We start from the raw sequence: 13,465 nt of genomic DNA on the forward strand, positions 1-13,465 counted from the left end.
GGTCGTTTATTTTTCTGGAATTGAGCTGCATAAGTTGCTTGTATATTTTTGAGATTAGTTGTTTGTCAGTTGCTTCATTTGCTATTACTTTCTCCCATTCCGAAGGCTGTCTTTTCACCTTGCTTATAGTTTCCTCTGTTGTGCAGAAGCTTTGAATTTTAATTAGATCCCATTTGTTTATTTTTGCTTTTATTTCCAGTATTCTGGGAGGTGGATCATAGAGGAACCTGCTGTGATGTATGTCGGAGAGTGTTTTGCCTATGTTCTCCTCTAGGAGTTTTATAATTTCTGATCTTACATTTAGATCTTTAATCCATTTTGAGTTTATTTTTGTGTGTGGTGTTAATTTCATTCTTTTACAAGTGGCTGACCAGTTTTCCCAACACCACTTGTTAAAGAGATTGTCTTTTCTCCATTGTATGTTCTTGCCTCCTTTGTCAAAGATAAGGTATCCATATGTGTGTGGATTTATCTCTGGGCTTTCTGTTTTGTTCCATTGATCTATACTTCTGTCTTTGTGCCAGTGCCATACTGTCTTGATGACTGTGGCTTTGTAGTAGAGCCTGAAGTCAGGCAGGTTGATTCCTCCAGTTCCATTCTTCTTTCTCAAGATTGCTTTGGCTATTCGAGATTTTTTGTATTTCCATACAAATCTTGAAATTATTTGTTCTAGTTCTGTGAAAAATACCTCTGGTAGCTAGATAGAGATTGCATTGAATCTGTAGATTGCTTTGGGTAGTATACTCATTTTCACTATATTGATTCTTCCAATCCATGAACATGGTATATTTCTCCATCTATTAGTGTCCTCTTTGAAAAGCCATATGATTATCTCAATAGATGCAGAAAAGGCCTTTGACAAAATTCAACATCCATTTATGATAAAAACTCTTCAGAAAACAGGAATAGAAGGAACATACCTCAACATAATAAAAGCTATATATGACAAACCCACAGCAAACATTATCCTCAATGGTGAAAAATTGAAAGCATTTCCCCTAAAGTCAGGAACAAGACAAGGGTGCCCACTTTCACAGCTACTATTCAACATAGTTCTGGAAGTTTTGGCCACAGCAATCAGAGCAGAAAAAGAAATAAAAGGAATCCAAACTGGAAAAGAAGAAGTAAAACTCTCACTGTTTGCAGATGACATGATCCTCTACATAGAAAACCCTAAAGACTCTACCAGAAAACTACTAGAGGTAATCAATGAATATAGTAAAGTTGCAGGATATAAAATAAACACACAGAAATCCCTTGCATTCCTATACACTAATAATGAGAAAGTAGAAAAAGAAATTAAGGAAACAATTCCAGTCACTATTGCAATGAAAAGAATAAAATACTTAGGAATATATCCACCTAAAGAAACTAAAGACCTATATATAGAAATTTTTTTTCTTTAAGCACTTGAAATATATTTCATTTGCTTTTGGCTTTTATCATTTCTGATGAGAATTTTGCCATCATTTTAACTTTTTTCCTTATAATAAAGAATTGTTTTTCATTTGCTTTCAAGATATTTTATTTGTCTTAATTTTTACAAGTTTAATTATGATGTGTCCTGTCATGAAATAATTTGGGTTTATGCTCTTTGGGTCTTCCTCAGATTGTTGAATCTGTTGTTTTATAACTCTTGTCGAATTTGGGATATTTATAGTGTCAACTTAAATAAAGAAGTAAAGCAAGACAAGCTCCCATTACCAGGCATTTAGTTTGTTCAGGAATATCAGAGAAATTGCAATTCAGGAACCATATGCTATAGCAAGGTACAAGTAAAGTTCATTTAGGGGTTGAAGTTGACTGCATTTATGGGCAAGAAGTGTAAGGAGGGTAAATGCCAGCTAGAGTCTAAGCAGTAAGTTTGTTGGCTTGAGGATGGGGAGAGTTTCTTAACAGATACTCATTGGTGAGGAAGTAAGTCTTGGGCTTCTATAAATTAGGCATTTATGGAAATCAGTCTATCAGTCTTTAGGTTCTGTTCTTCTTAGTATGCATGTGTGAGATTTTTTCATTTAATATCTTCCAGTTCCATTTTAGATTGAAATCCTTTCTCATTTCCTTCTCTTGATCAAGATGTTTCACAGAAAGCATCGCTGATCAAGTCTTCAGGCATTGTTTTCCTCTTTCTTTTCTTGGTTCTTTCCTTCCTTCCTTCTTTCTTTCTTTCCTTCTTTTATTCCCCAACATTTTTATTTGAGATACATGTCCTTTCGAGCTGAGGAGGAACATCTTCAGGTATCTTGCCCCATGGAGGAGAGGATGGCAAGTGAATTTCATTGACCTCATTTAAACAAAAAGTAATTTCAAAAACCAAACTCTGTATATTAAAAAAAAAAAAAAAAAAAAAAAACTCTGTATATTAGATTAGGATAGCTGACTCAGGGAAACTAAGGAGGAAGGAATACTTGATGTTTGGGAATTAGCCAGTGTTTTCTGCTGATTTCTGAAAAAGCTGTGAATTTCTGTAAGGTTAGGTTAATTTTCCTTTATCAACTTGTGTTGACCATCTTCGGTTTGTTCCTGACATAAGTGACTCCATTTTAATTTGTTTGTATACTTTTCCTTTTTAAAATCACGTCCCCATTACACGGTGCTGATCATCTGATATATTGCTTGGTGTTTCTTTTGCATGGACTTCACCTTTTGACTGATTATCCATTTTGTTTCTTTTTCTTCATCATACTATGATTAGACATATTTCTTCAGGGTGAAATAAGCTTTGGGGGTGAGTGGTAAATTCAAAAGGCCAAATTTGAATGCCTTCTTTATTTGGAGGCTAAGTGGAGGGTCAAGGCAGGAAGATCTTGTCAAGGTTACGAGTGTTCAATATCAGTTTGAAGCACTGGACAAGCATTTTCAGTTTTTCTATTTTTACAGATACTAGATAGACAGCAGCTGTATACTCTAAAAATTGCAACACAAAATAGAATGGCAGATAGAAAGACCAAACTATATTATACATTTAAACTATGCACTCAATCCTGTTGATAACCAGTTGAATAAATGGCAATTCTAAGATGAGTCACTTTGGACTTGTAACCAATGAATTTGTTCTCATATTCTAGATAATTGTACCTCTACTCCCCCAGAAGTGTTGATTCAAGTACAACAAATATGTTGACTATAGCACAGACACTTCCTTGTTCTGCAAAGAGATAATTGTGAACTATTTTATTGACAAGGGAAACTTTAGCTAGAGAGTCTAGAGATTTTTGTTGGGCCACTATGGCCTTAGCGATAGTGTTGGTGATGTTTCCAATTGTTAAAGAGAGGTTTCTGACCATAGCTGTACTCATACTCATTCTTAACCAGGGATGTAGGGGTCTGCCAAAGGAAGCGAAGCCTCATTCATAAATGCTTCCTAAGTCCTAACTTGATGATATAGATTCAGGGGAGATGTGTCTCAGTTTGGTTGTGAACAGTTAAAGGTACAACTAGATAACCTAAGGAATACTGTACAGTTATGTGTAAGCCATCTAGGCATTCATAGACATGAGGAGAATGTCAACCACCAAAGATAAATTGTGGCAGGGTACCAATTACTTTTTCTAAAATGGTGTTTTAATGGATTCACTTACTACATATGTCCATTTAAGCCTGGGGTCAGTTAGGTTTTCAGTATAAGTACATTTAGGAAATAAATATTCTATCCTGAAATAAAAGTTGTTCTAAATTTCTTGCAAAGGTGGATGCTACAGATATCTTTTTGTAATTGGGGACAGATCTGATTTAGATAATCATAATAATGTGCAGGTGCATATGTAATCTGGCTTGCATAGGTATCTTTGCCTTATTGGGCAAGCATAGTTATAATCAGAGAAAGGTAAAAAAGAAAAGTCACTGGAAAACGTGGCTATGAAAATTTAACTCTGTAGCTGACATAAAAAGAAATTTGGGTGTTGTTTATGGTGGCATCAGGGATAGAAGAAAAATTGATTATATGAAGGACCAGGTGTTGTAGAAAATGGGGTGCATCTATGTTCATAAGTGATATTGGCCTGTAATTTTTATTTTTCGTGGTACCTTTAGATTTAGTATCACAGTGATGGTGGCCTCATAGAATGAGTTTGGGACTTTTCCTTCCTCTGCAATTTTCTGAAAGAGTCAGAAGAATAGGTGTTCACTGTTCTCTAAACTTTCGGTAGAATTCACCATGAAGCCATCTGGCACTGGGCTTTTGTTGTTGTTGTTGTTGTTGTTGAAGATTTTTTATTATAGTTGATTTCTGTGCTCGTGATTGTGTTCATATTTTCTATTTCTTCCTGGTTCAGTTTTAGAAGGTTATACTTTTCTAAGAATTTTCCCGTTTCTTGCAGGTTTTCCATTTTCCTGTCATATTGTGGCTTGTAGTTGTCTCTTATGATCTTTTTGTGTTTCTGCATTATCTGTTGTAATCTCTCCTTTTTCATTTGTAATTTTATAGATTTGTATCTTATCCCTTTTTTTCTTAATGAGTCTGACTAATGGTTTGTTAATTTTGTTTATCTTCTCTAAGAACAAGGTTTCAGTTTTTTAAAAATCTTTGTTGTTTTTTCCTTCATTTCCTCTTAGTTAATTTCAGCTCTGTTCTTTGATTTCTTTCCTTCTACCAAGTTTGGAAATTTTTTTTCTTCTTTTTCTAGTTGATTTTGGTGTAAGGTTGTGTTGTTTATGTGATATTTCTCTTGTTTTGCTATAAACTTTCCTTTTAGCAATGCTTTTACTTCATCCCAAAGGTTTTGGATGACACAGTGGTAAAGAATCTGCCTGCCAATTCAGGAAATGCAAAAGATGTGGTTTTGATACCTGGGTTGGGAGGATTCCCTAGAGTAGGCAGTGGCAATCCACTACAGTACTCTTGCCTGGAAAATTCCATGGAGAGAAGAGCTTGACAGGCTACAGTACATGGGATCACAAAGAGTTGGACATGACTAAGAAGGCAGACACACACACATAGGTTTTGAATTCTCATGTTTTCATTCTCATTTATTTCTAGGTATATTTTGATTTCCACAGTGATCTGTTGGTTATTCAGAAGCATATTTGTTTGGCTACATTATTTCTGTTTTTTAAAGTTTTATTTTCCCTGCAGTTTATATCTAATATTATAGTGCTGTGGTCAGAAAAGATGCTTAAAATGGTTTCAACTTTTTTATCTGCAAAGACTTAACTTGTGACCCAAGATGTGATCTATCCTGGAGAAGTTTCCATGTGCACTTGACAAAAATGTTAAATAGATGAAATGCCCTGTAGCTATCATTTAGATCTAACTGGTCCAAGGTATCATTTAATAATTGTGTTTCCTTATGAATTTTCTCTCTATATGATCTGTCCTTTGTGTGAGTTGGATATCAATGTCTCCCACTATTATTATGTTCCTTCTGATTTTCCTTTTGTTTATGTATGAGGTGCTCCTTTATTGGGTGTATTTATATTTATATTTATTATGTCTTATTCTTAGATTGATCCATTTATCATGATGTAGTATCCTTCCTTTTCTCATGTAATGGTCTTTGTTTTAAAGTTGATCTTATCTGATATTAGTATTGCTAGTCTTGCTTTCTTTTGATTTCCATTTGCATGGAATATATTTTTCCAGCCCCTCTCTTTCTGTCTGTAAGTGTTCCTAGGTCTGAAGTGGGTCCCTTATGGAAAGCATATATTGGGGTACTGTTTTTGTATCCATTTTGCCAGTCTGTGTCTTCTGGTTGGAGCATTAAATACATTTACATTTAAGGTAATTATTGTTGTGTATTATTCTATTACAATTTAATTTACTTTTTTGAGTTTGCTTTTGTAGGCTTTTTCTTTCTCTTGTGTTTCCAGTCTAGAGAAGTTCGTTCAGCATTTGTTGTAAAGCTGGTTGGTGGTCCTGAATTCTCTTAACTTTTTGCTTATCTGTAAGGCTCTTGATTTCTCCTTCAAGTCTGAATAGATCCTTGCTGGATAGAATAATCTTGGTTGTAGGTTTTTTTTTTTTTTCCTTTTATCACTTTATGTATATCCTGCTAGTCCTTGATGGCCTGCAGTGTTTCTGTTTAAAGATCACCTGTGAGCCTTATGGGGATCCCATGGTATGCTATATATTCCTTTTCCCTTACTGCTTTAAATATTTTTGTCTTCATGTTTTATTTTCATTAGGTTGATTATATGTGTATTGGCATGCTTCTCTTTGGGTTTATCCTGTGTGGGACTCTGGGATTCCTGGACTTGGGTGTGTATCTCCTTTCCCATGTTATGGATTATTATTATTTTTTTTACTAATATCCCCCACAAATATTTTCTCATACCCTTTCTTTTTCTCTTCTTCTTCTGGGAACCCTGTAATACAATTATCCTTGTGCTTAATGTTGTCACAGAACTATCTGAGTGTGTCCTCATTTCTTTCTATTTTTTTTTTTTTAATTCTGCTTTGTTTCAGTTATTTCTACCATTCTATTTTCAGGCTCACTTATCTGTAATTCTGCCTCAGTTATTCAGCTATTTGTTCCCTCTAGTGTATTTTTCACCTCAGTTATTGTGTTGTTCATTGCTGAATGTCTATACTTTCTTTTTTATATTGTTGTTGTTCAGTCACCAAATTGTATCTGACTCCTCCTGACCTCATGGATTGCAGCATGCCAGGTTTTCCTGCCCTTCACCAACTCCTGGAGTTTGCCCAAGTTCATGTCCATTGAATTGGTGATGCCATAAAACTATCTCATCCTCTTTTGCCCTTATCTCTTTCTGCCTTCAATCTCTTCCAGCATCAGAGTTTTCCCAGTGAATCAGCTGTTCATATCAGGTGGCCAAAATATTGGAGCATCAGCTTTAGCATCAGTACTTTCAATGAGTATTCAGGGTTGATTTCCTTTGAGATTGACTGGTTTGATCTCCTTGCAGTCCAAGGGACTATCCAGAGTCTTCTCCAGCACCACAGTTCAGATGCATCAATTCTTCAGCACTCTGCCTTCTTTATGGTCCAGCTCTCACATCTGCACATGACTTTTCCAAAGACAATAACCTTGACTATATGGACCTTTGTTGGCAAAGTGAAACTTTTGCTTTCTAACACATTGTCTAGGTTTGTCATAGTTTTCCTTCCAAGTAGCAATCTTCTAATTTCATGGCTGCAGTCACCATCCACAGTGATTTTAGACCCCAAGAAGAGGAAATCTCTCACTGCTTATACATTTTCCCCTTCTACTTGCCATGAAGGGATAGAACTGGATGCCACGATCTTAGTTGTTGTTGTTGTTGTTTTTAATATTGTGTTGTAAGCTAGCTTTTTTCACTCTCTTCCTCCACCCTCATCAAGAGGTTCTTTAGTTCCTCTTCACTTTCTGCCACTAGAGTGATATCATCCGCATATTTGAGGTTGTTGATATTTCTCCTGGCAATCTTGATTGTAACTCATGCAACCTAGCATTTTGCATGATGTGCTGTGCGTACAAGTGAAACAGGATGACAGTAAAAAGCCTTGTCATAATCCTTCCTCAATCCTGAACCAGTCACTTATTCCATACTAGGTTCTGACTATTGCTTCTTGACCTACGTACAGATTTCTCAGGAGAGAGGTAAGATGATCTCATATTCCCAACTCTTTAAGAGCTTTCCACAGTTTGTTATGATCCACACAATCAGAGGCTTTAGTGTGGTCAATGAAACAGAGGTAGATGTTTTTCTGGAATTATCTTGCATTCTCTATGATCCAGCAAATATTGGCAATTTGACCCCTGATTCCTCTGTCTTTTCCAAACCCTGTTTGAAATCTGGAATATCTCAGTCCACTTAATGCTGAAGCCTAGCATGCAGGATTTAGAGGATAACCTTACTAGCATGGGAGATGAGTGCAATTGTCTGGTGGTTTAAAAATCCTATAGTACTACCTTTCTTCAGAATTAGGATGAGGATTGACCTTTTCCATTTCTGTGGCCAATGCTGGGTTCTACAAATTTTCTGGCATATTGAGTGCAGCATTTTAATAGCATCATCTTTCAGGATTTTCGATCACTCTGCTGAAATTCCATCATATCTACTAGCTTTATGCACAGCAGTGCTTTCTAAAGCCCACTTGGCTTCACACTCCAGAATGTCTGGCTCTGGATGAATGACATTATCATGGTTGTCCAGATAATTAAGATCTTTTTTGTATGGTTCTTCTGTGTAGTCGTTCCATCTCTTCTTGATGTCTTCTGCTTCTAGTGATCTTTACTGTTTCTGTCCTTCATTGTGCCCATCTTTGGATGAAGTGTTCCTTTGGTATTTCCAATTTTCTTGAGATCACTAGTTTTTCCTGTTCTGTTGTCTTTCTCTATTTATTTGCACTGTTCATTGAAGAAGGGCTTCTTTTCTCTCTTTACTCTTCTCTAGAACTCTGCATTTAGTTGGCTTTACCTTTCCTTTTCTTCCTTGCTTTTCTCTTCACCTCTTTTCTCAGCTATTTGTAAAGCCTCCTGACACAGCCACTTTGCCTTCTTGCTTTTCTTTGGGGAGATTTTGTCTGCTGCTTTCTGTGTAATATTACAAACTTCCATCCATAGTTATTCAGGCACTCTCTCTATCAGATCTAATTCTTCAAATCTATTTGTCATTTCCCTATATTCATAGGGGATTTTATTTAAGTCATGCCTGACTGGCTTAATGGTTTTCCCCACTTTCTTTAGTTTAAGTTTGAACTTTGCAATGAGAAGCTGATGATCTGAGCCATAGTTGGCTCCAAGTCTTCTTTTTGCTAACTGTATGCAACTTCTCCAACTTCAGCTTCAATGAATGAAATCAGTGTGATTTTGGTATTGACCATTTGGTGATATCCATGTGTAAAGTTGTCTCTTGTGTTGTTGAAAAAGGCTTTTGCTATGACCAATGCATTCTCTTGGAAGAATTCTGTTAGCATTTTCTCTGCTTAATTTTGTACTCCAAGGCCAAACTTGCCTGTTACCCCAAGTATCTCTTTACTTGCTACTTTTGCATTCCAATCCCCTTTGATGAAAAGGACATTTTTTTTTGGGGGGGGTGTTACTTTTAAGAGGTCTTTTAGGTTTTCATAGAACTGATCAGCTTCAGCTTCTTCAGCATTGATGGTTGGGGCATAGACTTGAATTACTGTGATGTTGAATGATTTTCCTTGGAAAGTAAATAAGATCATTCTGTTGTTTTATAGGTTGTATTTTAGACTCTTGTTGATTATGGGGGCTATCTGTTTCTTCTTTGGGATTCCTGCCCACAGTAGTACTAATAATAGTCATCTGAATTAAATTCACCCAATTCCTTTCAGTTTAAGTTCACAGATTCCTAAGATATCAGTGTTTACTCTTGCCATCTCCTGTTTGACCACGTCCAATTTATCTTTATTTATGGATCTATTTGTTCTTTACAGGAGATGGCAAGAGTGTACATTGACATTTTAGGAACCAGTGAACTAAAATGGACCAGAATGGGCAAATTTACTTCAGATTACCATTACATCTACTGCTGTGGGCAAGAATCCCTTAGAAGAAATGGAGTACCCCACATAGTCAACAAAAGAGTCTGACAAGCAGTACTTGGGTGCAATCTCAAAAATGACAGAATGATCTCTATTTCAAAGGCAATCCATTCAGTATCACAGTAATCCAAGTCTATGCCCTAATCACTAATGCCAAAGAAACTGAAGTTGAATGGTTCTATGAAGACCTACAAGATCTTTGAGAACGAACACCAAAAAATATCTCCTTTTCATCACAGGGGGTTGGAATGCAAAAGTAGGAAGCCAAGAGACACTTTGAGTAAAAGGAAATTTTGGTCTTGGAGTACAAAATGAAGCAAGGCAAAGGCTAACAGAGTTTTGCCAAAAGAACACACAGCTCATAGTAAATACCCTCTTCCAACAACACAAGAGACGACTCTACACATGGACATCCCAAGGTGGTCAATACCAAAATCAGACTGATTATATTCTTTGTAGCTGAAGATGGGGGAGCTCTATACAGTTAGCAAAAACAAGACAGGGGGCTGACTATGGCTCAGATCATGAACTCCCTGTTGCAAAATTCAGACTTAAATTAAGAAAATAGGGAAAACGAATAAACCATTCAGGTATGACCTAAATCATATTCCTTAGAATTATATAATAGAAGTGATGAATAGATTCAAGTGATTAGATCTGATAGAGTGATTGAAGAACTATGGATGGAGGTTCATAACATTGTACAGGAGGCTATGATCAGAACCATCCCCCCAAGAAATAAATGAAAAAGGCAACATAGTTGCCTGAGGAGGCGTTACAAACAGTGGAGAAGAGAAGATAAACTGAAGGCAAAGGAGAAAAGGAAAGATAGACCCGTCTGAACTCAGAGTTCCAAAAAATAGCAAGGAGAGATAAGAAAGCCTTCCTCAGTGATCAATGCAAAGAAATAGAATGGGAAAGATGGAGCTCTCTTCAAGAAAATTAGGGATACCAAGGGAAAATTTCGTGCAAAGATGAGCACAATAAAGGAAAGAAATGATATGCACCTAATAGAAGCAGAAGATACTAACAAGAAGTAGCAAAAATACACAGAAAAAATATACAAAAAAGATCTTAATGACACAGATAACCACAATGGTATGCTCACTCACCTAGAGCCAGACATTCTGGAATACGAAGTCAAATTAGCCTTAGGAAGCATCACAGTGAACAAATCTAGTGGAGGTGATGGAATTCCAGCTGAGCTATTTCAAATCCTAAAAGATGATGCTGTTAATGTGCTGCGCTCAATATGCCAGACAATTTTGAAAACTAAGCAGCAGACACAGGACTGGAAAAAGTCAATTTTCATTCCAATCCCAAAGAAAGGCAATGCCAAAGAATGTTCAAACTACCACACAATTGCACTCATCTCACATGCTTGCAAAGTAATGCTCCAAATTCTCCAAGCTAGGCTTCAACAGTATGTGAATGGAGAACTTCCAAATGTTCAAGCTGGATTCAGAAAATGTAGAGGAACCAGAGATCAAATTGCCAACATCAGTTAGATCATAGAAAAAGCAAGAGAATTTCAGAAAAAAACATTTACTTCTGCTTCATTGACTATGCTAAAACCTTTGACTCTGTGGATCACACACACACACAAAAGAAAATTCTTAAAGAGACTGGACTACCAGACCACCTTGCCTGCCTCCTGAGAAATCTGTATACAGGTCAAGAAGCAACAGTTATAACCATACATGGAACAATGGACTAGTTTCAAATTGGGAAAGGAGTACCTCAAGGCTGTATATTGTCAGTCTGCTTATTTAACTTATATGCAGAGTGCATCATGCAAAATTCTAGGCTGGATGAAGCACAAACTGTAATCAAGATTGCTTGAAGAAATATCAATAACCTCAGTTATGAAGATGACACCACCCTTATGGCAGAAGGTGAAGAGGAATGAAAAAGCTTCATGATGAATGTGAAAGAGGAGAGTGAAAAAGCTGGGGGAAGACTCACCATTCAAAAAATGAAGATCATGTCATGCAGTCCCATCACTTTATGGCAAATAGATGGAGAAACAATGGAAACGGTGGCAGACTTCATTTTCTTGGGCTCCAAAATCACCGCAGATAGTGACTACAGCCATGAAATAAAAGATGCTTGCTCCTTGGAAGAAAAGCTATGAGCAACCTAGACAGCATATTAAAAAGCAGAGACATTACTTTGGCAACAAAGGTCCGTTTGGTCAAAGCTATGGTTTTTCGAGTAGTCATGTATGGATGTGAGAGTTGGACCATAAAGAAAAGCTGAGCACTGAAGAATTGATGGTTTTGAACTGTGGTGCTGGAGAAGACTCTTGAGAGTCCCTTGGACAGCAAGGAGATCAAACCAGTCAATCCTAAAGGAAATCAGTCCTGAATATTCATTGGAAGGACTGATGCTGAAGCTGAAGTTTCAATACTTTGGCCACCTGATGTGAATAACTGACTTATTTGAAAAGACCCTGATGCTGGGAAAGATTTAGGGCTGGAGGAGAAAGGGACAATGCAGGATGAAATGGTTGCATGGCATCACAGACTCGATGGACATGAGTTGGATCAAGCTTCGGGATTTGGTTATGGACAGGGAAGCCTGGTGTGGTGTAAAGAGTCGGACGTGACTGAGCAACTGAACTGAGCTTAACCATTTTTTACACCATCTGGTTTTACTTTCATCACCAGACACATCCACACCTGAGTGTCATTTTTGCTTTGGCCCAGTCACTTCATCCTTTCTGGAGCAATTCTTCCCCAGCAGCATATTGGACACCTTCCAACCTGGGGAACTCATCTTCTGATGTCATATCATTTTACCTTTTTATACAGTTCATGGGTTTCTCATGGCAAATATTCTGGGGTAGTTTGCCATTCCCTCCTCCAGTGGATCACATTTTGTCAGAACTTTCCACTATGACCCGTCCATCTTGTGTGACCCTGCATGGCATGGCTCATAGCTTCTTTGAAGAATTTAAGTCCATTAACCATGACAAGGCAGTGTTCCGTGAAGGAGTCCTATTTCTTCTAGGTTCTTGTTAAACATTTCTTGTATCTTCTCGATCTGTGCCTCCATTTTATTTTCAAGATTTAATTCTTTTTCAGGTACATTGCTTATTTCCTCTTCATTTGTTTGGTATTGTGGGGTTTTACCATGTTCCTTAATCTGCTGCATGTTTATCTCTTTTCTATTTGTTTAATTTTCTCTGTTTGGGGTCTTCTTTCTGCAGCCTGAAGGTCATAGTTCTTCTTGTTTGTGTGGTTGCCCCTCATGGGTGAGGTTGGGCCAATGCCTTGTGAAGATTTCCTGGCTGGAAGGATTTGTGCCTATATTTTGGTGTTTGGAGCTGGATCTTACCTCTCTGAAGGGCAGTTCTGTGTCCAGTAGTGTGTTTTAGGGTTTCTATAGGCTTGGCATTATTTTGGCCAGCCTTCTGCTAATGTGTAGGCCTTTTTTGTTGAAGATTTGACATGAAGTGTCTGTCACTAGAGCTTGCTAGCCTTTGGGTGAGGTCTTGTCTTAGTGTGTAGATGGAGGCCTTTGGCAGAGCTCACATTGATTAATGCTTCATGGAGTTGGGAGTCCTCTGGTGATCCAAAGTCCTGGACTCAAGTCTCCCTCCTTGGATGTTCAGGCTCAACCCCTTACTGTGGCACAAATACTTCACAGGCCACTCAGCACAGAAGACAAAACCTGAAGAATAATGATGAAAACAATACTCAACGGTCCAGAAAACCTAAATATATATACACCCTTACAAGAGAAAAAACAGAGAAAATAGAAAAAAAAATAAAACAGGAATCAAAAAAGAAGAGAGAAATAAAGCCAATAAACCTTCCCATAAGTGAAAATGAATACTAAAAGCTAGAATAACAAAAATACAAGATCAAAAATATGGAAAAAATGCAATATAACTAAACACTGTAAAAATAGGAATAAAATATAATTTTTATTTTAAAATAAGATTTTTTAAAACTGAAAAAGTAATATACAAATAACAAAGGAATAATAAAGAAAGAACAATATTAGAATAAT

This window comes from Ovis canadensis, chromosome X, assembly GCF_042477335.2.
Source record: "Ovis canadensis isolate MfBH-ARS-UI-01 breed Bighorn chromosome X, ARS-UI_OviCan_v2, whole genome shotgun sequence".
NCBI classification, from domain to species: domain Eukaryota; kingdom Metazoa; phylum Chordata; class Mammalia; order Artiodactyla; family Bovidae; genus Ovis; species Ovis canadensis.